The 22399-nt window shown below is 39.1% G+C and overlaps 1 pseudogene; it reads left to right on the top strand.

Moving 5' to 3' along the window:
* The first annotated feature begins 15635 nt into the window (after positions 1-15635).
* LOC102482415 (heat shock cognate 71 kDa protein pseudogene) lies at positions 15636-17633 on the top strand (annotated as a pseudogene).
* The last annotated feature ends 4766 nt before the right edge of the window (positions 17634-22399 follow it).

Here is a 22399-nt window from a genome sequence, read left to right as displayed (position 1 = left end):
TACACCACTTACTGGCTCTTGGAAATAGTAATTCTACTTCTTCAAGATATCCATTAATCAGTGATTGTCAGCTTTCTAATTAGTGACTTTGCTTCCCAAGTTTATTTGATATGGTGAGAACATATTATATAGAGGCTTATAATTTTAAATGTGTTTAAATTTCTTTATCTCATTTGGTTCTCACATTATCCTACCTCATGACAATGTTTTCCCAGTTTTAGAGTTGAGAGTTGAGGAAATGGAGGACCAGAGAAATCAAATGACTTACTCAGACCTGTACAACTAGTACAGATTGGGATCAGAACTAGAAATGCAAGTCTTTTGCATTATTAGTGGTATTCTTTCTACAATACCATAGAGCTAGAAGGTGAGGGCATGGAGAGTATGGGAGAGAGAGTATATATAGGAGGACTTCAACAGGCTACATAAAAATAGAATTAATATATACGTTTATTTTGGTGCAAAAAGAATTAGAACCCCATGCACAGTATTTTGATATTGCACATTTTCCATGAGTTTTTTTGAGCACTCCTCTTATAATAAAAGAAAAGAATGTAAGGCAAATTTCATAAAAATCCAGGGAAATAGAACTAACAATGTCTTTGCTTTTCAAAGCATCATTTATTTCAAATCCATCCTTTTTTTTGCCCAATGTTTTTCAAAGATTCTTAGACTCTCAAGATTTCAGTGAAAAGTCAATTGTTGTAGTCACTCAGCCTGTCATGGAAGGGTCGAAAGAGAACTAACAATGTCTTTGCTTTTCAAAGCATCATTTATTTCAAATCCATCCTTTTTTTTGCCCAATGTTTTTCAAAGATTCTTAGACTCTCAAGATTTCAGTGAAAAGTCAATTGTTGTAGTCACTCAGCCTGTCATGGAAGGGTCCTGGAGGGTGAGGAGTTAATGGAGCCCAGAAGCCCTCTGCAGCTGCAGTCAAGCACAGTGTCAGAGCTACAGTTTCAGTGCTGCTAATGAGCTGAGTGTGCCCCCATGGTCTAAAACAGGCCCACAATCTGATGCTGCTTAATGCAAATGATAGCAACTGTGAATGGCATCCACGTGAGACAGATTCTGGGTCTGGGAGCCACTGTAGCACAAGCATCACCAATTAGATTAAAATGTGTCCCTTTGAGGGCTACTGTTGACAGGGCTCAAGATGTGAGGAAAAGTTGGCACCCCTTGGGTTGCAACTCCTTTCATCTATCAGCTGTACTGGGTGCCAGTCAATGCACCTTACTTTTCAAAGTGCAGTGCTCAGTCTTTGTCAAGTAAGGCAGCCATCAGACTCAGCCAGGGCCCTCGTGAAGCAGTTTACACGACTGGATCAGGACATATTTATTTCTGCTGATGAAGCATTGTTGATCAAGGATTTTGTAATTGGTTTCTATTCTGGATTTATTTGGAGAGGGAGCAGAGATGGCACCCAGGCATACATATAAGGTTTAATTACTCCTTTCCTCTGGTTTTCTTGTCTACCATTGCTATTGAAGCTAAGCTAATTAGTTGGATCCTTCCAGAAATAGCTATCCAAATCTGTACCAGCCAAGTCAAAATATCTTCATAATATAGCTTTCAAGGTGCAGTGAGAATTTTAATCCGAATGTCTCTGTTTTCCTCTGGAGACCATGTTTTTTGTTTGTTTGTTTTTCCCTGTTTTGGTCAAATATACAAAATTTTAAAAAAGAGCTTGTCAAAGTATTAAGTACACCAGTGATAGCAAAATGGTTAAACCCTGAGGTTGGACAGGCTTGGCGTTACTTTATTTATTTATTTTTGATGAGCATTTTCCTTTTTTAGAGGCACAGTTAATATAAGTAAGTAGACCAAAGCGGATATTTAAAATATATCCACAGATTACCTTTTGTTATGATCTTTAACCCTGGAAAATCATGCCCATAATCGTAGCTCATTATCTTAATTAGATCTGTCCTCCATTATCTCACAATTTATTTTCATTACTTCATAGGTGATCAGCCTTTTGAAAAGAATGTGAGCAGAATTTGCTGATTTTTATTGTGATAGTGTCTGTCTTCTCTTTCAAACTCTATTTAGATCTTTTGGGTGTAATAATGGTGATGCTATATTTAATTAAAAATTACATTAGAATGATATTAATATTCATTCTGTTGAATGAACACAGGATTAACTCAAGAATTAAAATCTCTATAATGGCTAATGAGGTGAACTGTGCTGGGGCACCCATAAAAAACAGAGATGAGTCATTAAAATAGCTGAAAATCTGAAGCTTTTCTTCCTATTTTCATGCTTTATCTGTGAAAGGCATGGCGAAAGAGAACTAACAATGTCTTTGCTTTTCAAAGCATCATTTATTTCAAATCCATCCTTTTTTTTGCCCAATGTTTTTCAAAGATTCTTAGACTCTCAAGATTTCAGTGAAAAGTCAATTGTTGTAGTCACTCAGCCTGTCATGGAAGGGTCCTGGAGGGTGAGGAGTTAATGGAGCCCAGAAGCCCTCTGCAGCTGCAGTCAAGCACAGTGTCAGAGCTACAGTTTCAGTGCTGCTAATGAGCTGAGTGTGCCCCCATGGTCTAAAACAGGCCCACAATCTGATGCTGCTTAATGCAAATGATAGCAACTGTGAATGGCATCCACGTGAGACAGATTCTGGGTCTGGGAGCCACTGTAGCACAAGCATCACCAATTAGATTAAAATGTGTCCCTTTGAGGGCTACTGTTGACAGGGCTCAAGATGTGAGGAAAAGTTGGCACCCCTTGGGTTGCAACTCCTTTCATCTATCAGCTGTACTGGGTGCCAGTCAATGCACCTTACTTTTCAAAGTGCAGTGCTCAGTCTTTGTCAAGTAAGGCAGCCATCAGACTCAGCCAGGGCCCTCGTGAAGCAGTTTACACGACTGGATCAGGACATATTTATTTCTGCTGATGAAGCATTGTTGATCAAGGATTTTGTAATTGGTTTCTATTCTGGATTTATTTGGAGAGGGAGCAGAGATGGCACCCAGGCATACATATAAGGTTTAATTACTCCTTTCCTCTGGTTTTCTTGTCTACCATTGCTATTGAAGCTAAGCTAATTAGTTGGATCCTTCCAGAAATAGCTATCCAAATCTGTACCAGCCAAGTCAAAATATCTTCATAATATAGCTTTCAAGGTGCAGTGAGAATTTTAATCCGAATGTCTCTGTTTTCCTCTGGAGACCATGTTTTTTGTTTGTTTGTTTTTCCCTGTTTTGGTCAAATATACAAAATTTTAAAAAAGAGCTTGTCAAAGTATTAAGTACACCAGTGATAGCAAAATGGTTAAACCCTGAGGTTGGACAGGCTTGGCGTTACTTTATTTATTTATTTATTTTTGATGAGCATTTTCCTTTTTTAGAGGCACAGTTAATATAAGTAAGTAGACCAAAGCGGATATTTAAAATATATCCACAGATTACCTTTTGTTATGATCTTTAACCCTGGAAAATCATGCCCATAATCGTAGCTCATTATCTTAATTAGATCTGTCCTCCATTATCTCACAATTTATTTTCATTACTTCATAGGTGATCAGCCTTTTGAAAAGAATGTGAGCAGAATTTGCTGATTTTTATTGTGATAGTGTCTGTCTTCTCTTTCAAACTCTATTTAGATCTTTTGGGTGTAATAATGGTGATGCTATATTTAATTAAAAATTACATTAGAATGATATTAATATTCATTCTGTTGAATGAACACAGGATTAACTCAAGAATTAAAATCTCTATAATGGCTAATGAGGTGAACTGTGCTGGGGCACCCATAAAAAACAGAGATGAGTCATTAAAATAGCTGAAAATCTGAAGCTTTTCTTCCTATTTTCATGCTTTATCTGTGAAAGGCATGGCTCTCCAGCAACAAGTCACTTCAAGTATGCTTGCCCCGAGAGAGTGATGACACCTAATATTCAATTTACAACTTCTCGGGATCAAAATTATTGCCAGAAAGTTGTACTTTCTCTTTTCTATCTCTCTTATTCAGATGAAAACTATAAGGACTAGCTGTGTTTCTAACATGCAGTCAGTTAACATGGATTTATGTTTTCTTTTTTTAGTTTTTTTCCACAGGGCTTGTGCACTTGCTAAAGAGAGGTAGGGAGAGGGAAAGTGAGTAATCACCTCCGGGGGAGGAGGGGGGTTTGGCCACACTGTGATCCCTTCTCCTCCATTCTCCTATTGGGATTACGGGCACACATGCACTTGTGCCTGGTATGATTTTCAAGCTGCCAGGTCCGGGACTATAACTGTGGTTGGCCATGTGGAATCCAGTGCCTTTACCCCCATGCCACCTACCAGCCCCAGATTTATATTTTTTTGAAGTAAGAAGCTTGTATAGCACTTTCATTTTGCTGATTTGTAATATAGATTCTGGAGAAAAATTACAACCAAAGAAAGCCCTATTATAGCTATTTATGCAAAATAGAAAGGAAAATTGTAAGATTTTCGTTATTAGCAACTGTTAGTGGAGCAGTTCTCTCACGAGGAGACAGCGGTGGGCAAATGCTGAGAACTTCTGGGGCAAGTTGAGTCCTACAAAGGAAATGTCATATGATGGCAGATACTTATTAGGTTTTCAGAAAAGTCATGACACATTTTGCATAGAAAAAGAGAAAGAAAATACGTCATGAGTTTTCTGACAACCCAATAGGATCATGGAGGCTCATTTCCTGAGATGGGGTGATTTATAAGGTAAAGGGGCTGACAATTCTGGTGACTGGGAAGCCCAAGAGCATGAGCTGACATCTGGTGCTGCATCTCAACATGGCAGACAGAAACAGGTATGTGCAGAAAGAGATATCTACAGGCAGCCGACTTGCTTTACAATAACCTGCTGTCTTGGGAACTAATTAATGGGAATTTCCTCCCTCTTGGGGGCCTTCATTAATTATTCATGAGGAATCTACCCCCATGTCCTAAATGGCTCCCACTAGGCTTCACTCCCCAACACTTTCCCCATCAGATGTCAAGTTACAGTGTAAGTATCTGTAGGGCCACATACTCAAAGCATAGCAGGCAGCACAATTATGGGCAAAGGGCAGGTCAGAGCAGAATAAGACAGGAGTTCAGTGAAGGTACCACAGCTGAGAGACCAGCAGTCTTGGTTGGTTACATTAGGTGAATTTCTAAACAATCATTTCATAACAAATACAGTGGATAAAAATATGGAGAACAAAACCAAATTGTGTCTCTTCTCAAAATGTCCCTGGAAGACAGAATAGTGTGCTGGAAAGGGCTCTAATCTGAATCAGATCTAATTTTTAACCCTCCTTTGTCTATGAGCCAGTAATCAAGTTAACTGATCTGAGCCTCAGATTCCTTATCTCTAATCTGGAGGTCAGAGTAGGCAATTATAGTTAATATTCCCCCAAACATAGAGTTCTGGGAAAATTATAGAGGGTATAACCAAGTTTCTCTCCTACAAGATGATACTGTAATAAAAGTAAAAAATCAGATGTGGAAGATTGGGTGCAACAGTGATTCCAAATCATTGCCCTCTCAGTATCTGTCCCTACTCCATTGCAATGACCTATGCACTTTCCCATCAAGAGGTAGAGTCTAAACCCATACACCTTGAATCCGGTCTGCCTGTGTAACCTTTGACCTATAGAAGGGGGTAGAATTGATGGTTTTCCAGGCCCAAGCCTAGGCCTTAGGAAATCTCCATCTCTCCAATCCCTGTCTCCACTGTGAGAATGAATCTGGGTTGATCTTCTGGAGGGCTGTGAGAGGCATGTGGAAGGTAACTGCATCATTTTAGCCCAGGCTACCTAGTTTAGCAAGCCCCTGACTGACCTGTTAGCTGACCGCAGACACATGAATGTGCCCAGTTAAGATAAACCAAACCCAGCCCAGGTCAACCAGAGCTACCTAATCCACCTAGACTTGTGAGAAAAAAATAAATATGACTCTTAAAATATGCCAGTAGGTTTTGGGGTATTTTTATAGAACAAAAGCTAACTAATAACATCAGGCTTCATTGGCTTTACCCCCAAATTGCTTTTTGGGGTCCTCTGGTGATGTTTTGTAAATGCTCATGAAAACTGACCAGCCAAATATAGCATCTGTAAGGTCTTACATTTCTGTGGTTACTGCTATTTAAACTGGGCATATTTGTTTTGCTTTTAAGGTTATTTATATCCAGAGATAGAAAAAAGGAAGTCACCCTAAACAGAGTCTTCATGACACAATCCTCCCCTAAACCTGTAATGAGGGAGGATCATGATTTGCTGGTGTGTTGAGGTATTCTGAGCGAACCCAGAGCCTTCCTGCGTGGTCTACAGTATTGCACTGCAGTAGCTCTACTCCCTTTGCCATCTCAGCTGGGCCCCCACTGGCCATGTTGATAAATCATTTGTGGCAATTACTGCCCTCACTTTTTCCTTTGCGATAATCCAGCATCAATAACAGGTGCTTTGAGGTGCCAAAACTTGTTGAGGGAAGAGTGGTAAGGATGCAGAAGTGTTTTGTTCCTCATTTTGTGCTATTGTCTGTTCTTTGGTTATCAAAGCTATGTCAATATACCTAATGTCTTGAAGAAGTTTAAGTTAAATACATTTTTAGGTTTCACTTAAAGCCTTCTGTCTTTTCAGTACTTGGAGATCAAGTCACAGCAAGAAATGAATGCAGTGCTACATAACATCCAGAACACTTCACAGTCATTTCATGATTAAGGCTTTGTTGTTGGGTAAACTTTTGTCATGTTCGACTCTTTTGTTCCCAAAGATGGATTCTTTCTTAGGGGGCTCCTTTGTACTCCCAGAAAATATACTTCTATAAGTTTGTCACATCATTATACAAGGCATAGCTACCTCTGTCTAAGCCCTGGCCCAGGATGAAGCTGGGATATTGCACCACAACTGTTTTGATATCTACATCCTATATTTAAAGAGAGGGATTTGGGAATTAAGATATAGTTTCTAGAGACCAGCAGATGGCGTAGTAATTACATCACTGGACTCCCACTTGGCTGACTGCAGTTCGAGTCTCAGACCTGGGGGTTTGAAACTCATGCTGGGTGTGTGTGCATGTGTACCCAACATCACGAGAGGAGACTGAAGAAGGGATTGCAGCATGGCCATCCTCCCTGGGGGGTGATTTCTCTCTTTCTGTCTCTGTCTCTCTTTGTCTTTCTGGTGAATGCACACACCCCCATAGCAAAAATCTCTCTCTAAAAAAAAAAGAGAGAAAGAGAGTTACTAAGTGTATTTCTGGCCCAACCAAAGATAGAGTCTACTCGAATATGCTGTGACATGCCTGTGACTCTCACTAGCTGCAGGGCTTGGGGGAGATTGTGGCATGAAAACTCTCGTTGAAAGTACTTCTCTCAGGGCTGGCAGGTGGCATGGTGGTTAACGCACTGGACTCCAACATGATCAACCATGGTTTGAGTCCTGGACGTGGTGGCTTGCTTTCTCACATTCTCTCTCTCTCTTTCTATCTCTGGTTGAATTAATAATAATAAATAATAATAATAAATAAAAACAAAAAAGTACCTCTCTCTATCCCATTCTTTCTTTCTCCCCCTTTCTCTCTTTTTCTCACATAAAGTATATAACTAAGTAAACTTCTTAAAAATAAGTATTTCTCATCAGAATTCTATGCTTCTTTCATTTTGTAACCATGCCATTTGGATTATATAACCTCCAAGGCTGTGAAAGGAGAGGATGGGAAAGACCAAGACAAGATTTAAGTGAGAAGTTATACATCCTTTATGTTCAGCTTCTATTGACCTGATCTGACCATATGACCCCACTCAGATAGGTTCTTGGGGGCATGAAATGTACAGAAATATGTATACCTAGTAGATAAATGCATATACAGTTTCTGTCAATGTCTACTTTTCTAATCACTAAATTTTCTATTGTTTCATTCTTTTTTTTTTGAGAGGTTTTTTTTTTTTGTTTGTTTTTTTTTTTTTTTTTTGGAGGTTTTTTTTTTTTTTTTTTGGAGGTTTTTTTTTTTTTTTTTTGCTATAGGGCGCATGTGCTCACCAGAAAGACAGAGAGAGACAGAGAGACAGAAAGTGAGAAATTACCCCCCAGGGGGGATGGCCATGCCACAATCCCTTCTCCTCCTTTCTCCTCTTGGGATCTTGGGTACACACGCACACGTGCCCAGGATGAGTTTAAGCCACTGGATCCAGGATTCAAACCGTGGTTGGCTATGTTGAGTCCAGCGACATAGCCATAACACTATCTGCTGGTCCCAAACTGCTCCATTCTTAACACACACAAGACACCTCAGTTCAGTCTTGGGGATTAATCTAGACACTGTGTCAAGCTCTACGTGCCTCTCTGGTCTGCGTGATGTTCTAGTTGATTAAGTGACCTATGAACTGAAAAGGAAAATGATGTGAATATCTGTTCTCTGTAAGATAGAGACTGGTAGAAAGGAGTAGGATAATCATGATACACATTACTTTTTGGAAAGGAGAAGATTGGAGACACATGCCAATGGTGAAATCCCTCTGGGAAGACATAGTAAGGAGTTCTCAGTCCAGGGGATACGTGTTCCTTGATCAGGTCTTAGTTTTGATCCTTGGGAGGAGTTCTTTTATCCATTGTAATCCATTGTACTCAGCAGCTCTGAGATATGCCTTCTAAGATGTTCTTTATTTTCTGTCAATCTCTTCAGCCACCTCTGAAGGGGTGTTAGAAATATGACCTCTGTGGTGGCCATGCAATTTTCTCAGAAAACTTTGTTTCCATGAAACAATGACATCCTAAGGGTGGTAAGTCTCAAAATGTCAATGTCTTTTTTTTTTTTTTTTTTTTGGTCCAGGATTATGGTTGTTGTTTTTATTTTTTTATTTTCAATACAGCTCTTTTGAAAACATAGTAGGCCTCTGACCTCTTTTCTTTTAATAAGTTCTATATGGGAATAGTCACACATAAAGTTCTTTTCTAGACATAGCTCTAAAATCTGCTTTGTTTCATTGCTTTCTCATTTCTCTCAACTTTATGGTTGAACTTGGAGATGTCTGAAAAATAGAGGGAGGGTTACCTAATTAATCTCATCTTTGTTCTAAGTCATTTAATACAAAGGGGACATGTCCTTGTGATTTTGTGGCTATGACTTTTATTTTTTTTGGAGAGGTTTTCGTTATAGACCGCGTGCGCTCGCCAGACAGACAGAGAGAGACAGAAAGACAGAAAGCGAGAAATCACCCCCCAGAGGGGATGGTCACACCGCAATCCCTTCTCCTCCATTCTCCTCTCGGGATCTTGGGCACGCACGCACACGCGCCTGGCATGAGTTTTAAGCCACCGGGTCCAGGATGCGAACCGCGGTCGACTACATGGGAGTCCAGCGACATAGCCATTACGCTAAATGCTGGTTCCCGGCTATGACTTTTGAGATGCCAAGTCTGACTGTTGGGGACTACTAAAAGCAATCACTTCTCCAATTTGCAAACCTCCAGGTTTCTGAACCAAGCTCATATTTTCATTTCTTCTTGCAAATCAGTCAAGTCTTCCTGCCTTTCCTTCATTCTTATAATCTTTTGTCACACTCAGCCAACATTCACTTTCAACGTTCTTCCCGTAAATCATTAAGCTTGAGGGTTTGAAAGCCATATCCTCTACCTCCCAAATTACCACAGGATTGAAATTTTGCTGGATGCTTTCCTATTGCAAAAATGGTTTGCCACTTTCCCAGCTTCCTACATTAGATTTCTCACTTTCCTCTGCCTAAATGCTAAGTCATTGCTATACACCTTATGTATATGCAGTGGTCTCTGACCATTGGCATAAATCCTGAATTTATTAGGATAGGCTAGAATGTGTTGTGGAAACCAATATCCATTCTAATCCACTTGCCAAACACCATGACATTTTCCTTCTTGCTCATGCAAAATCTCCAGGGTCCTCTCTTATTTCACTTTAGGTCATGGCTATGAGGAACAGAGGAGTAGAAGTTGTAGTTTTTTTCAGCAAGTATTTCAAGGTGACATTTTGCTTAGCAAATTTGTATTATACATCAATATTATTGTTTAAGTATACTGTATTTATTTGTGTGTTTATGTAGTGTGGTTGCCTAATAGAATTATAGAAGTCTATAGTACACGGTCATTGGTTTCCTTCCATCAAGAAGAACAAGTAAGAATAAGGTAGGAGGACCAGCAGTTAGCATAATGGCTATGTCGCTGGACTCCTATGTGGCCAACAGTGGTTTGAGTCCTGGACCCAGTGGCTTAAACTCACGCTGGGTGTGTGTGCATGCATGCCCAAGATCCTGAGAAGAGAATGGAGGAGAAGGAATTATGGCATGGTCATAACTCCCTGAGAGGTGATTTCTCGCTTTCTGTCTCTCTGTCTCTCTCTGACTTTTCGGCGAGCACACATGCCCTATAGCAAAAACCTCTCAAAAAATAAAAAAAAGAAAAAAGAAAAAAAGAATAGGGTAGGAAGATACTTTATCAAATTTATCAGAGTGAAAATTAGCAAAGCATTTTATGAGAGTGCATATAAAAATAAACTCTCCCTTACGTTCTAACCATATTTGCATTTTTGCATAGGTAACTAAATGAATGTGTATTTTTTTTTTCTGGTAGTGTGTTGGTAGAAAACAAACACAGGCATTTTTACTGGCTTTGTAGTTTTATTTGTGCTTTTGGCAACCTAGAGAGGTAGGGATGGCTCACATAATCATTATCTTCTTTCAATGATGTGGAAACAGAGGCACCTATACCAGTTCTTGGCAGGGTAAGGTCTTAGATAATAGAGGGTCATAAGTAATTTTGTTGCATGAATGAACAAGTGAGCAAAAGATTAAACGAATAGATGAAGCAGGCTAAAAGACTAGTTCTAGACTGGTTATAAAGTGACATAACCTAACCAGGTTTTCTAGCATCCTGCTAATCCTGACTTTGAATAGCTTCAGAACGCAGGTTTTACCCTTCTGCTATAAATATTTTCTCTATAGAGTTTTGCTGATGAATTGAAGTTTCATAACAAGAAGACAGCAGATGGCTTCTGGGAGGGGCTTCTACTTGGTCCTTTAACTGTGTTTGTATTTTGCTTGTTTATGCAGAGTGTGCACAAAGGTTGCCAGAGCCTTAATTTCAAGCTGCATCATTTAATAAAATACAATAAGGAGAATTAAGGAGAAAGGCTGCAGGGGAACATCCTGCTTATTATCTCTGTAATGAGAGGACTATTTTTTTCTCCCATCAGTTGCCAATGATGGGGTTTTTTGTTTTGTTTCGTCCGGGCGCAATTGTGATTTTCAACCAGAGGAGTGTGAAGTGCCACTTTAAAGCCAAACATTCAATTCCTCCTAATTCACAAGGGAGAAAAGGATCAAGTTGTGCAGCTGGGAGGTGATGTTTCTTCCCAGCAGCTGTCATTGAAAAGACACGTGCAACCATAGAAGTCATTTGTCACAAGAACCCCATCCAGAATTTGCTATGTGCGTCTCACTTGCTAACGTGACATGAAATAGTGAAGCTTTCAAAGTCAAGTACAGAGACTTCGATGTGTTGACATGGGCAAAATGAAATGGAGAGCTGAAGCAATTATGTGGATAAATCAGGCCAAAAATATCCAACCATTGAGGGAGTTAAGTTCCTTTGGCTCGAATTATTTAGAGTGACTGTCCATGTTCATCAATTTATCAGGATAATGAATTTTATCCTATATTTTACTTTGTCACTGTAGATATATCTTTAGTCTATAAATTTGAATGACTTTGTAATATTTTATTTCACTGGAAATTATAATAGGGGTTGAATGAGCAAGCACTGTGTTAAAAGATTGCTACTATAGCTATGATAATAGTCCAAGAGAATTTAAATTTCATTTTTCAATAGCTAGCAGATATGATGATTGGAATGGAAGTAGAGAGGGAGATGTGAAATCTGCTGAGAATCAAATGCTTGTAACTAATCTGTCTCTCCCATTTAGTATCCTATTATCCAAAAATATTGTGGCCTGTAGTTCCTGGATGATTTCCTGGTCATTTGACAACTGGTGAAATGAGTCTGAAAATTTCATATAAAGAACAGTATATTATAGTTTTATACATAAAAGTGTATACCGTTGTGTATTTTTAATATCCCTTATTTATCTACAAAGAGGTGTTCCAAGTACCTGAAGGATAAGCAAGGTCAATTCTTAAGTCTGCCATAGTTTGCATTGAGCTTTCTGCTCAGAATCTTTAGCATATCCCACACTTCAGCCATCATTTCTATTTCTTTCTTTCTTTTTTAAAGAATTATTTACTTAATTTTATCTATTATTATCATTTTTTTAAAAAATTGACCAGAGAGAGATAGAGGGAAAGTGAGAAAGCAAACCACCAGGTCTGGGACTTGAACCATTCAGCCATGTGGTAGTCCAAAAACCTCAACCACCACATTACCTGCCAGCCCCTCTTTTCTCTTTCTTTGTTTCTAAAGTCACTAGAATCATGATCAGGAAGTCAGGATCCTCTCCCAGGGAGTAGAGGGAGAACCTCTGAATATCTTCTTGTACTACTTTGGGAATTTTGGTCCTGTCAAAGCCTCCCAAATATTTGGGATAACTCCACTTAGAACTTAGAAATCACGAATATGTTCATTGATGCCACAGAATATTGTATAAGAAATAAATGTTTAAAATTGATAAAAATTGTTACTTTTATCATAAAATTGTGAAATGAAGATGGACCCTGAAGAATGACCCTAGTACTTCTGTCACAACAATACTATAAAATTTCATTTTGCAGGACCAGCAGTTGGCGTAATGGCTATGTCGCTGGACTCCCATGTAGTCAACTGCGGTTTGAATCCTGGACCTGGTCACTTAAACTCATGCCAGGCGCGTGTGTGTGCGTGCCCAAGACACCAAGAGGAGAATGGAGGAGAAGGGATTGCGGCATGGCCATCCCTCCTGGGGGGTGATTTCTCACTTTCTGTCTCTCTGTCTGTCTCTGTCTGTCTGGCGAGTGCACGCGCACTATGGCAAAAGCCTCTCAAAAAAAAATTCATTTTGCAAAATGGAAATGTATGTGTATTTTCTGATTGATAAATAAATAGATTGTATGATATTATCAGGAAAATATGAAGAGGAAAATAAAAATAACTGGTAATTTAATTATGCAGAGATAATCACTTGTATACTGAATTATGTCTTTCCAAATTTGTATGTTTGAAGCCCCGCCTCCTAATGTGATGGTATTTGGAGACTGAGGGAGGTGAAAAAGGGTAAGTGTGGTCATAAAGATGAGGTTTAATCTGATAAGACTGATGGTCTCAGGAGAAATAGAAATGGAACTGGCTGTGGTAGTACAGTGGCAATGCAATTGTTCTATAATGCTGAAGTCAAACAGGAAAGTCCTGGGTTATTTCTGATGGTCTCCTTGTACATGCCAGGTATGCATGCATACAGTCATGTTCCTACTGGCCTAGGCTGGGGGTGGATCATGGCATGAAGACCCTGTTGGGCATGCCTCTCTTTCTGTGTGTGTGTGTGTGTGTGTGTGTGTGTGTGTGTGTATGTGTGTGTGTGTTTGTGTGTGTGATGTGGGTGCCTCTCTCTTAAACGGAAGAAAAAAATTAAAAGTGGGAAAGAAGGCCCAGTAGGTGGCATAATGGTTGTGTTGTTGGACTTCAAGATGGCTGACCGTGGTTTGAGTCCCAGACCCAGTGGCTTGAAACTCATGCCAGGCGCATGTGCCTGCCTGTATGCCCACAATTCCAAAAGGAGAATGGAGGAGAAGGTATTGTGGTGTGGTCATCCCTCTGGGGGTGATTCTCTTTCTAATCCCGCTCTGGGTAGTGCCTTGACCCTATATCAAACATATTAAAAAAAAAAAAAAAAAAAAAGGAAAAGAATCATAGCTCACTTAACTTATTCTCTGCCAGGTAAGGACAGAGTGAGAAGGTGGCCCTCAGCAAGGCAGGAGCAGAGAGCCCTTGCCAGAAACTGACCATGCTGCCACTTGAGTCTTTAAATGCTAGCCCCCAGAACTGTGAGAAAATACATTTCTATCACTTGAGTCTCCCAATTTATGTATTTTGCTGCAGCAGTCCAAGCAGAATAAAACATTGCTGTTAATATTTTTTATATAATTTCATATTTTAACATTCTTTTATACTAAAAAACGTGTTTATACAAATATGAGATTATATCTAAAAGTTTCAATTAGTACTGTCAAATAGAAATATCTTGTGAATTATAGACATAATTTTAATTTAGCAGTGACCATGTTGAAAAGTAAAAAAAAAAAAAGGCCCAGAATCAGTAATGAAAGAGGCTGGCGCCACATACAAGGACTGAGATTGATCCCCCAGACCAACATAAACAGGTCTAGTGTGAGGACATGTAACTGAGGTCTTAGTCAACCAGAAGGCTAGCACAGGAAGATTGCAACATGGTGACACTCTGTCAAAGATATTTTGCTCTCATCTTCCCATGCTTGCTCCCTCTCAGAAAAAAAAAAAAAAAGAAATTAATTCTATTACATTTTTAATTTACCCAACATATCCAGAATATTATCATTTCAACATGAAATAAATTTTAAAGTTATTTGTGAGATATCTTACATCTTTTTTCATTCTGAGTCTTTGAAGTCTGGTGTGTATTTTACACATACAGTGCATTTCAATTCTTACTGGCTACATTTCAAGTGGTGTTGCCACCAAATTGGACAAAGCAGCTTTAGATCAAGGGTACAGTACTGGGTTTGGATTGGGTCTTCTCTTTAACTTATTTGTCAAATGGACTGTCAATTTAATGAACTCTTTAAATCTTGGGTTCTTTGTGTTTAAAATGGAGATAACAGAAGTACCTACTTGTAAGGGTTGTAACGATGTTGAAGCGATATGATGTGTAAAATATGTACACTTCATGGTGGACAGCACTTAATAAATGTTATATAGGGGCTAGACAGTGGTGCAGTAGTAAAATATAATGCTCTGCAAAGCAATACCATATGGGGAAGTTCCCAATTTAAGTCTGGAGACCTCCCTGAGTATACCCAACCACCTGATAAAAGCTAAAGGCTGGGATGGACTGTGGTGTCAGGACCCTGTTGGAGATGCTCTCTCTTTTTCTCTCATGGAAGAATAAATTTTTAAAAATCTTGACTAATGAGACCAGCAGGCAGTGTAGTGGTTAAGGTGTTGGACGCCCATGTGTCTAATCATGGTTTCTAATCCTGGACCTGGCAACTTGAAACTCATTCTGGGTGCCTGTGTATGCATGCCCAAAACCCTGAGAGGAGAATGGAGGAGGAGGGATTGCAGCATAGCTATCCCTCCTGGGGAGTGATTTCTCACTTTCTCTCTTTCTGTCTCTCTCTGTCTCTCTAGTAAGCACATGCACCCTATACCAAAAATCTCTCAAAAAAATATTGACCAAAGTTATTTTTGTACTCATAAAATATGAATCATTATTTTGCAATAAATGATGATTCATGTATTTAAAATCATTTCCCACCTGCTATATTTTTCTTTAAAATTTAAATTTATAGACACATGCCAAGGCTAGTCTGGGACATGGTGGTTAAAGTGACTGGATCCCACAGAGCTGACTATGTTGTTTAACTCTTGGACCCAGCAGCTTGATAAAAACATACCAGGCACATTGAATACAGTGGCAGCTGCAGAGATCGGTACATGAGCTTTGTGAGCTGAGACTGGCCTACAGGGAAGCAACCATGTCTAAGGGATCTGCAGTTGGTATTGTTTCAGTACTCTTGCATGGGTGTCTTCCAGCATGGAAAAGTAGAGATAATTGCCAATGATTAGGGGAACCAAACCACTCCAATCTATGTTGCCTTTACTGATACAGAATGACTAATTGGTGATGTTGGAAAAAAAATCAGGTTGTACTGAATTCCACTAACACAGTTTTTGACCCAAGTGTCTGATTAGACACAGATTTAATGATGCTGTTGTCCAGTCTGTTATGAAGCACTGGCCCTTCATGGTGGTGAATGATGCAGGCAGGCCCAAGATGCAAACAGAATATAAAGGAGAGACAAAAAGTTTCTATCCAGAGGAGGTGTCATCTATGGTTCTGACCAAGATGAAGGAAATTACAGAAGCCTACCTTGGGAAGACTGTTACCAATGCTGTGGTTACTGTGCTGGCTTATTTTAATGACTCTCTGTATCAGGCAACCAAGGATGCTGGAACTATTACTGTTCTCAATGTGCTTAGGGTTATAAATGAGTCAACTGCTGCTGCTATTGCCTACAGTATAGACAAAAAGGTTGGAGCTGAAAGAAACATGCTGATCTTTGACTTGGTAGGTGGCACTTTTGATGTGTCCATCCTCACTATTGAGGATAGAATTTTTGCGGTCAAATATCCAGCTGGAGATACACACTTTGGCAAAGAAGTCTTTGATGATTGCATGGTCAACCATTTCATTGCTGAGTTTAAATGCAAGCATAAGAAGGACATCAGTGAGAATAAGACAGCTATCTGCACCTTCGTACTGCATGTGCTAAGCATACCCTCTCCTCTAGCACCCAGGCCAGTGAATTGACTTCTATACCTCCATTATCCATGCCTTATTTGAAGAATTGAAAACAGACCTGTTCTGTAGAGAAAGCCCTTTGGGATGCCAAACTAGACAAGTCACAGATCCATGACATTGTCCAGATTGGTGGTTCTACTCATATTCCAAGAATTCAGAGGCTGCTACAAGACTTCTTCAATGGAAAGGAACTTAATAAGAGCATCAACCCTGGGCTGTTGCTTATGGTGCAGCTGTCCAGGCAGCCATCTTATTAGGAGACAAATCTGAAATGTTCAGGATTTGCTGCTCTTGGATGTTACCCCTCTTTCCCATGGCAGTGAAACTGCTGGTGAAGTCATGACTGTCCACATCAGCGTAATACCATTATTCCTATCAAGCAGACACAGGCCTTCACCACCTACTGTAACAACTAGTCTGGTGTGCTCATTGAGGTTTATGAAGGTGAGTGTGCCGTGACCAAGGATAACAACCTGCTGGGCAAGTGGAACTCACAGGCTTACCTCCTGCACTCCGTGGTGTTCCTCAGATGGAAGTCACTTTCGATATCAATGCCAATGGCATCCTGAACATCTCTGCTGTGGAGAAGAGTACAGGAAAAGAGAACAAGAGTACTATCACTAACGATAAGGGTCAGTTGAGCAAGGAAGACATTGAGCTCATGGTCCAGGAGGCTGAGAAGTATAAGGCTGAAGATAAGAAGCAGAGGGACAAAGTGTTTTCCAAGAATTCACTATAATCTTATGCATTCAACATGAAAACAATTGTGGAAAATGAGAAACTTCAAGGCAAGATCAACGATGAGGACAAACAGAAGATTCTTGACGACTGTAATGAAATCATCAACTGGCTTCATAAGAACCAGACTGCAGAGAAGGAAGAGTTTGAGCATCAGCAGAAGGAACTGGAGAAAGTCTATAACCTCATCATCACTACTTTGTACCAGAGTGTAGGAGGCCTGCCAGGGGGAATGTGTTAGTGGCATGCCTGGGGCCTTTCCTGGTGGGGTACTCCTCCATCCGATGGTGTTTCTTCAGGACCCACCACTGAAGAGGTTGATTTAGCTAACTCAAGTATAGATTACTTAGCATTGTTCCATGCAGTAAAACATTTAAGAACCCAAATTTGTAGTGAATTCTGTGGCAGTCTTAAAGTTCAACTGCTATGGTGAATTACTGGACATTCTTAATACTTGCATATGGAACATGTGCACAGGGAAAAATAAATTGCACTTTATAAGCACTATATTTTAAGTGGAAAATGCAATGTCTTAAACAAAATTATTTAAAATTCACACACACACACACACACACACAACAAAACAAAACAAAAGAAAAAACAGAAAAAAACACCCCAGGCACATGTGCCTATGTGCTCAAAATCCCCACAGGAAGAGAGACAGAGAAGGCATTATAGTGTAACTATCCCTCAAAGATGGTGACTTTTCACTTTTCTTTCTTTCTTCTCTCTCAATATTTCTCTGACAAATGCACAACCTTTTTGGCAAAACTTAAAAAAAAATTAGTAATAGACACATGCCAGAAAATGAAATGAGTTACCACCATCTCATTGCAATGGAGTGTGTGTGCATGTGCAATGGAGTGTGTGTGCATGTGCATGAGTGTGTGTGTGTGCCTGTCTCTCTGTCGGTTCACACTTCCAGAGATGTATACAGGTAAGAACAGGCTATCACAAAATTCTTCCAGGGCTGACATGTACCTTTATTGAACTAAATTCTAGGGTATAATGGACTGCATCATGTTGAGGGCTCAGGCAAGTATATGTAATGGTGGTGAGAAATGAAGCATCTTCCAATTTCTTTGTTGATGTGTATCATATTACCCCAACCATGGCCAAATTTAATAGCCATTTTATTTATTGACAGTCTCAGCAAAAAGGCTAGAAAAATCAATTCTGAACATGAATTATGGCATTTCTTTGAATATCACCCATTTCTGTGATTTCTAAACCCTGCACCATGGTATCCTCGGTTTCTGAGTGGTAGGTTATTAATGAATTGCAGTTGCGCCTTTTCCTGTGCTTGTTAGAATTTTTGTCAGAAAGATAATAGCAGTTCCTGGCACAATAACCTTTCGAACGCTCTGTACCTTGATTTGCTGACAATTCCTATCCTCAGTTCTTGTAACTGGAGAAGAGGTAAAGTGGAAGGGTCGATCAAAGGACAGAGATTATCAAAAAAAGTTTGAATAACTAAATCATTAAAATGCTGATATCTTCTCATATGAGAAAGATATTAACAAGATGAGGGAATAGTATAATGTGAAAGCATTTTTCATAAAATGAATATAACGGGATTGGAGAAGAGGAAATTATACCAACCTATTTTCATTCATAATAGTCTGAATATTGGCCTTTGGTACTCATCTTCACACGTTCTATTCCTGATCTAATCTTTAAGAATAGCACATCAATATAGCATTTTTTGAGGACCTAAACTGGTCTGAAAACCATGTTCCTTTAAAAATAAAACTATTATGATACTCATATTTAAATGTGTCCAGTGCAATATAATACCATGGTGGTGATTTGATTTACCACCATTTATCTAAAATTACAAGAACAAATTCTCCTTTATGAGTCAATCATTTTACATTTTTTTTCTAATTTCCTCCTCATTATTTTATTTCAGTGAAATACATATTTTTTGTCTGAGTATTTTATTGGTCATCCTACTATGCTTGTCTGGTACCAAAATGTTTATAAATTGAAAATTTTCTCAATTTTGTAAGACTCTTGAGTGTTAAAATGTTTTTTTCTCTTGAGCTATAACATTTTTGCTAATAATTTATGAAACCAAAGTAAACATGAAATTTTTGGTACATTATTACTGCAAGACATAAAAAAATTACTGGAAGGTTTTTAAAGAACTTATTCTTCAGAGAGAGAGAGACAGTGGGATAGAGAAAGCCATACCCAACAGGGTCTTCATGCCTACATCCATCCACAGCCTCAGTCAACCCGATCATGGGTATGTATGTACACTTGTTGTATACAGAGACACTGAGTGATATAAACCCCAGAACTTCCAATATGGGTCCAGCATCACAGAATATTGTCTTACCGCTGCACCACTGGTTGACCCTGAAAGTGTGTTTCTTAATGAGAAGAATTATGTCTCTGTGTGTTTCATGGTGAAGAGAACTTACTGCAGCTTAATAAGAGAATGTTTCTTGGAGAGTAATATTTCAAATGATCATAAAAAACAATACACTACTTGAAAGGAAGATATGGGTATGGTATATGCTGTTCTTTTGTAAAACAGGAAAAGGGCAGCAGTGAAAGAGCACAGTTGAATACTGGTCTTTGTCAGAAATATTTCTGTTTAGCAGGATAGGACATGTGAAGTGGGCTGGGAAAGGAAAACCCTATAGGTTTAACTGCAGGTGTGTCCTCTAGCCGATTAGTGTTTTTTGTTTGTTTGTTTTGTTTTGTTTTTGCTACAGGGTACATGTGCTTGCCAGAGAGACAGAGAAAGATCGAGAGACCGAAAGTAAGAAATAACCCCTGAGAGAGAATGGCTATGCTGCACTCCCTTCACCTCCATTCTCATCTTGGGATTTTGGGCACACACACACACACACACACACACGCCCAGTGTGTTTCAAGCTGCTGGGTCCGGGACTCGAATTGAGGTCGACCATGTGGGAGTTCAGTGCCTTCACCACTACACCACATGCTGGCTCCCCCTCCAGCTGATTAGGTTTAAGAAAGAATATTGTGTTATGTGGAAGCCAAGATCATATTGGGAAATACTGAGCTCCTTAAAGCTTTCTGTACCTATATTTCCCTGCAGAATAGTCTTAAATCTGCAAAAGTCAACAACTACTTCTGGAAGACCTAGATTATAACCATTCCATATACCCTGGCAGAACATCAACAGCTAGAAAGGGCTTGAAAAAGAAAACAAACTACTTTCAAGGTCTCCAGTTTCTAAACTGAGGGGCTGTGTCTGACTGGGAGCAAGCTCAGTATAGTGTAATAAAAAGATGTTGAATTTGGGGACTGGCTTTGTTACTCATTAGAAGGTAAACTGCCAACTTTGACACCAGTGAAATTGAGGTGATCTATGAATAGATGCTACAGTTTTTCCATAAATACTCAATAAAATGCATAGTTAAAGCACTGGATCATAAAACACATTTTAGATGCTCAATGAACAATATTTTTAAAGGTGTATATACATGTGCAATATTTTCTTTGTTAAAAGATTAACTTAGACACATTAAAATTTTAAATAGTTCATTTTTGCAAGCTGAGCTTCATGAATCTGGCAGCTCCAGAGAACAAATTCTGCTCAGGGGGTGTGAGGAGAAAATGTATTTATAAAGTGTTCTCAGAATCAAGACAAAGAAATTATTTGATGAGCTGAAGTGGAAAATTCCTAGTTAGAGATTCATTTCTGATTGGTAAAATCTTCAGTGAGAGGTTAGCTGGCAGTTACTGATTCGTTAAGCTTGTTTCATTTTTTCTGTGTTGTGACCATTCACTCTCGCTGGGTTTAGATTTGCTTAACCAGGAACTAAAGGTGTACTAATTGTCTCAACTTAATGGCTTTCCAATGAATTGTTCTGAACAACTTTTAGAAAAATTCTTCAGAGAATGGGTAAGCTTAAAAACAACCCAAGGAACCGGACAGTGACACAGTGGTGAAATGCAGTGTTCTATGAGACTGACTCACATGGAAAGATTTCAGTTTGGGTTCAGAGACCTTCGTGAGTGTACCAGGAACACATGTGTACCTGCTTCAGGGCTGGCAGAAGTTCAGGGTGGGCTGTAGTATCAAGAGCCTGTTGGGAGGGAGGAGGGTATGTTTCTCAGAAGAAATAAATTAAATATTTTTAAAAATGCCCCAACATTGATCTCAGATACACTCTAGTGATAACCCAGAATTTACCAGTTGACTCAGAAATCATTTCACTTATTTGCCATTTTCCAAGGGAAAAGGAAGAAAGAACAACCTACTACTCTCCTAAGCTCTGCTCAGACATTGTAGAAATTTTCTCCATCATCTGGGAGCACAAGAATATATATGCAAAAGCTACTCAGAGAGAAAGAAGGCTTCTTATTCCACACTCTTATCAGCCGGATACAATGCCCAATAAACAGCTAGGAGGTTTCATTTCACCAGAGAAGAGTTCCTGCTTTGAAATGTTTTTAAAGTTTCCATGACAAAATATTCTTTCACAGTCTCTGCATCAGTGAGCTGCTTTGTATTTCTAGCACAGCTAAGCAATTAAAAGAAGATGAATAGATGTATTCCGGCATGTGTGATAACAAATGGCATACTTACGGTGACAAGGTTTTCTGTGTTAACTGGCTTTGCAGTCACTTGCAAGTTTTTGAAAAATATTCCCTTTTATCGGAAGTTTTTCCCTTCTTAATCTCAGTTTAAAGGCTATTTTTTCTCAAAGCAAATTGGAGGAGGACTTTTCAAGTCATCTTGGATGGGACAAAATATATGTACATATTCTCTCTGTGCAAAGGAGCTGCTGCTTTTCTTATGACAGCTTAAAATTGACTAAAGTTTTAAGCCTCAAGCTACTCACCATTGACAAAAGATGCTCATCCTACCTCTGAATGATGACACTTCTGCAGGAGAATGAAGTGTCCATTTAAAGGGCTGCTGTATGTCTCCTGCTGTGTGGTAAGGTTAGTGCAAACTAGCGAAGCTTTCCAAGGATCATAGACATTTTTGGATCTAGACTATTTTCAGGAACAGGTAATAATGGGAATTTAGATACTACTTTGGTTGCAAATTGATGGCAAGAGAATCAGATGACATGAAAACACTTTAAATTTAATATCCAATTCTCAAATCTGTTTCATTTTCTCTTGCCCTTTTGAAAGATTTACCTACCCTGAACTTCATTTAGGATCTCTCTATTCAGATTTATGCATTTTTTTCTTGCCAAAGGG

Source organism: Tupaia chinensis, unplaced genomic scaffold (assembly GCF_000334495.1).
Source record: "Tupaia chinensis unplaced genomic scaffold, TupChi_1.0 Scaffold148792_1, whole genome shotgun sequence".
Taxonomy (NCBI): Eukaryota; Metazoa; Chordata; class Mammalia; order Scandentia; family Tupaiidae; genus Tupaia; species Tupaia belangeri.
This window is presented reverse-complemented; position numbering and strand designations above follow the sequence as displayed.